The sequence below is a fragment of the Heterocephalus glaber genome, unplaced genomic scaffold (genome assembly GCF_053883595.1).
Source record: "Heterocephalus glaber isolate CG9 unplaced genomic scaffold, H.glaber_assembly_v1.0 deba00001463, whole genome shotgun sequence".
Classification (NCBI taxonomy): domain Eukaryota; kingdom Metazoa; phylum Chordata; class Mammalia; order Rodentia; family Bathyergidae; genus Heterocephalus; species Heterocephalus glaber.
This window is the reverse complement of record NW_028258310.1, coordinates 18578183-18582474: the sequence shown is the minus strand read 5'-3', so window position 1 is coordinate 18582474 and position 4292 is coordinate 18578183.

The window sequence follows — 4292 nt, the reverse complement described above, 5'->3', positions numbered from 1 at the left end:
AGGCTAGTGTCTGTCCTATTTCCTCTTCCTTCCCAGACCAGGCTCCTCCACATCCCAGGGGACCAGCTCCAGTCAGGACTCTCAAAGTTACCTGTTCATTAAATAAACTTTGGTGGCCAGACATTGGGAGGCCCTGAGGAAGGGTCTTTGAAAGGGAGAGAAGGAGAGTGAGAGGCAGAGCCAGAGAGATCCCAGGAGATGGGGCGGGATGGGGCAGAGTAGGATTGTAGGTGAGCGGAGGAGACAGCGACCACGGAGGGGTCTGGCGCTCCTGACCCCAGCCTGGACAGTTACAGGGCCGCCCCATCCACTGAGGGGTGGCAGAGTGGATGGAAGCTGAGAGAAGGGACTCCCACCCCACTGCCACCCACTCTCTCCACCCACCCTTCCCTCTTCACACTGCATCTCCTCCCCTCCCCCATGGCCCTTCTCCGGAACAATTCTAATTAAACTAAGTGACTAAGAGGTGGTTTCAGTCTGAACAGCCAATTAGGCCTGGAAGAAGGGAAAGTAGCTCCCCTAAGTGGCCCACCTCTACCCAGCCCCTTCATCTGCCTTCTGCCCCAAACCAAGGTTTCTCACCCCAAGACTCCCCACCATCATTCAAGTTCCCCTGCTCCTGCTTCTCTCTCACTGTTCACTATGCCCCATGACCTGTCCAAACAGCCCCTAGCACATTCTTGGTCCCCATCATGAGCCCTCCACACTCAAGACCAGAGTCCACTCCGGTCTTCTTGGCAAGGGGTGCAGAGACAGGTTAGGGGCCTCCTTGGGAAGGTACCTTTCTAAGTCTCCTTATTTCTGATCCCCCCCACCTACACTTATTTCTAACATCCATGGACCAGGCCTCCCGGTTGCCATGGAAACACAGCATGCAGCTGGATGGTGAGTGTGTGAGAGGAGCTGTGTGTGCTCTGCAGCAGGGGCGGTTGGCTCTGTGGGAAATGTATACATGTGTAGGAAGTATTCATCAAGGGGGAACTGGACAGGGATCCAGGTTGCTTTCTTGAGGTGAGACCCAGGCCAATGGGGAGACTCCCCAAGACCTAAACCTGTAAACACTTTGGCAATCTTCCTGGGGCACACCTTGGCCCAGGTTCCTGGGGCTCCAATTCTAAATTCTGCAGTCCAGGCTCTAGACTGGCAGATTCTGGAGGGGCCCAACCTTCCTCTCTGGCCTAAAGAAATGACTGATCCCCAGGAAAAGAACAGGAGTGGGCCAAGACCCATCTGTGGCGGGGGGGGGGCTTTAGAATTGCTGGAATAAGATTAAGTTGGGCAGATGGGCTGACTGGGAAGAGGCCAGCAACTCTGCAGGACCATTCTAGGGGAGAGGGTCGTTTCAGTAAACATGAGCTCCCCTCTTCTATTCATTTCACCCAGAATGTACTCAGAAGGTTAGGATACTAAGAGACCTAGGTAGCTGCCCTCAGAAAGTTTAGTATCTTAGTGGACTCGGCTGAAATTCTGTCTCACACTGCAGGACTTTTGCAGCTGCTATTTCTTGTACCTGGAATGTTCTTTTCTGGGCTTCAAACCTTCAGGTTTCCTCAAAGAAGCTTTCCTGTCTAGGGTAAGTCCGCCCTGGCCCTGCCCCACCTCCAGTTATCCTCCTTCAAGTCCCACTGTTCCCTTTCCTTCACAGCACTTTAACACCACCTATAATTATCTCATTTGTTTGTTTGTTTATTGTCTTGTCTTTGCCACTGAAATGTAAGTTCTGAGAGAGAGAGAGAGAGAGAGAGAGAAACTGCATTCTCGTGCTCTCCCCTGGCTAAAAAAAAGAGAGAGAGATGGGGCAAATCCTGTCTTATTAAGTGCCTTAAGGCTAGTACTTGGCACAGGGCTTGCCACATGGTGTTAGTTTTTTTGGGTTTTTTTTTGGTACCGGGGATCGAACTTGGGACCTTGCACTTTCAAGGCAGGCATAGTGCCACTGAGCTACATCCCCAGCCCTCCACATGGTGTTAAATAATGTAAGAGTGAACTGACAGTTTCATTGTAGTCTCACAATAACTTTTACTAGTACAACCATTTTACAGATGTAGAAACTGAGTCTCAGTAACCTGCCCAAGGTCATGGCACAAGATGTGGTAGAGCTAGGTTTTCTTTTTCTTTTCTTTTCTTTCTTTTTCTGGTTTTTGTTTTTTGAGTCTCCCTTTGCAGGACATGCTGGCCTCAAACTCACTGCCTCAGCCTCCCAAGTGCTAAGCCCGGTTTCTGATGCAGGCCTCTGTGACTCCAGATGTGATGGAAAGCGACAGGGCACATCCTAACTAACCAGCAGCGTTCCTGGTTCCTCTTTCTGTCTACCTGTGTATGTCTCCACCACCAGCCCAGGCATAGCCAGGGAAACAGAAACAGGGGGCAGGGAAGGGACAAGACAGAAATCTGTAAAGGATGTAAATTCTTTTCTTTTAGAGGCTTGGGACCCACCCAATCCTTTGGTTAACCAGTAGGTTCCCTTAGTTCTGGACCCTGCCTTCCTCTCCAAATTTCTTGCCCTCCTGAACCTCCCCTCCTGAACCTCCCCTCCTCCCCCTCCTCCCCCTTGCACACAGCAGACTCTCCATCTGCACTGTTGATCTCTTACTCTGTGATTTTTTTTCCTCCGTGTTGTGCCCTCGAAACTCAACTCCGGCACCACCCCTTCCAGGAAGCCTTCTGGACTCTTCAGCCTGAATTTCCGGTGGCTCAAGGCAGGGCAGAACACAGGATGTGGTCACTGTTTACCTGTCTGCCTTTCCCTTAGACATTATGTGTCATTCTTGAGGTGTCCCTGTGCTGGCATGGCATGAGGGAGGGGCTCAGGAAATGTTTGCAGAATGAGGAAATGATCCAAGGTTAGGATTCTTTTTTTTTTTTTTTTTTTTCGTACGGGGAATTGAACTCTGGTCCTTGCGCCTGCGCAGCAGGCGGAGAAACCACTGAGCTAAATCCCGGGCCCTCAAGGTTAGGATTCTAGTACCCAGCGGGCCACCCCCTTCCCCCCAACTCTCTTGACACCTGACATATTTCCTGGACTCGCCTCAACAGGAGGGGCTCCTCATCCTCCACTGCCTGATCAAGTCTGGAGTGGGATGATGTGGACTCTCCCTGCTGATTCACCACCTCCCATTAAGGAGGTAAAAGGCAGCTAGGCCTCAGGGTTAGTCCATGATTTGTGACTTTTGATAGCGGACTGGTGTGTGTGTGGGGGGGTGTTACAGATTAAGCCAAGGTGCTCATCTAACACTTGTGGATTCAGAGGCTTCCACAGGCCTTTGTCCTTCCTTCCCTCCACCTTCCTCCCAATGCCAAGGTGTGCCTGACCCCGCAGTGCCTTCTTCACCACCCCTCCACCCCGCTCGTTCCCCGCTGCAACCCAACCACACTTTCCTCCAAATGTACCAAGGAGATCTAGGGTGGGCTCCAGGCCCCGCGAAGCCTCAAGTCGGGGAATGGATGAAGGGGCGCCAGCGACCCTCACAGTCCCAGCAGTCTATCCGGGTTTACATGGAAGCTCATCCGAGATTAGTCCTGCGCTTCGCTAATCCCAGAGGCTGGATCGACCCCGCAGGCCGGGAGGAGAGCGCGCGGCCTGGCGGAAGCTCGCCGGGAGCGGGCGGGGCTCGGGGCGGAGGAGCGCGGGGGGAGGAGGGGCACCGGGGAAGGCGGGGCCCGGGCCCGGCTAATCCGGTCTCCCTTCTTCGACCTCTCCCGGAGCTGGTGTTTATCCCAGAGCCGAGCGGAGGAGGTAGAAGCCGCTCGAGCGCAGTCGGAGACCCGGACTGAGACCTTTTCGGTCCCCTTCCCCGAAGTCGACTTCCAACCCACGCTCCTGAGCGTGGGAGGAAGCGACAGACAGACAGATGTCTCCCGCGCCTTCTCCTATCCTAGTTCGCAGCTCTACTTGTTGCCAAAGGAGCAGGGAGTGATACACCAGGCAAGAACAGCAGCGCCCTGGTTCCCTCCAGAACGTCCTGGGGGGCGCCCGGTGGAAAGGCAGCAGCGCAGCGTAATCCTTGCGGCGCCCACCCAATCCATCCCCGGCTGGCACCTGAACTCCATGCGGGTAGGGTGCACAGAGCGGGCCGGGCCCAGCACACCCGGCGGGCTACTCCTTGAGCTGTACGGAGTAGGCGTCTGTTAGTCTGTGTTCTCTCCCCCATCCCCCTGAGTCACCCATCACTCCGTGTGGGTCAGTTTCTCCTTTCTCTCACGGCCCCCAGTCCTCTCCAAGGTTGCCACCCAAGACTCTGCTCCATTCTCCTCGGTACGCAGACCCGGGGCTTGGAAGAAGCGGAGTGGGG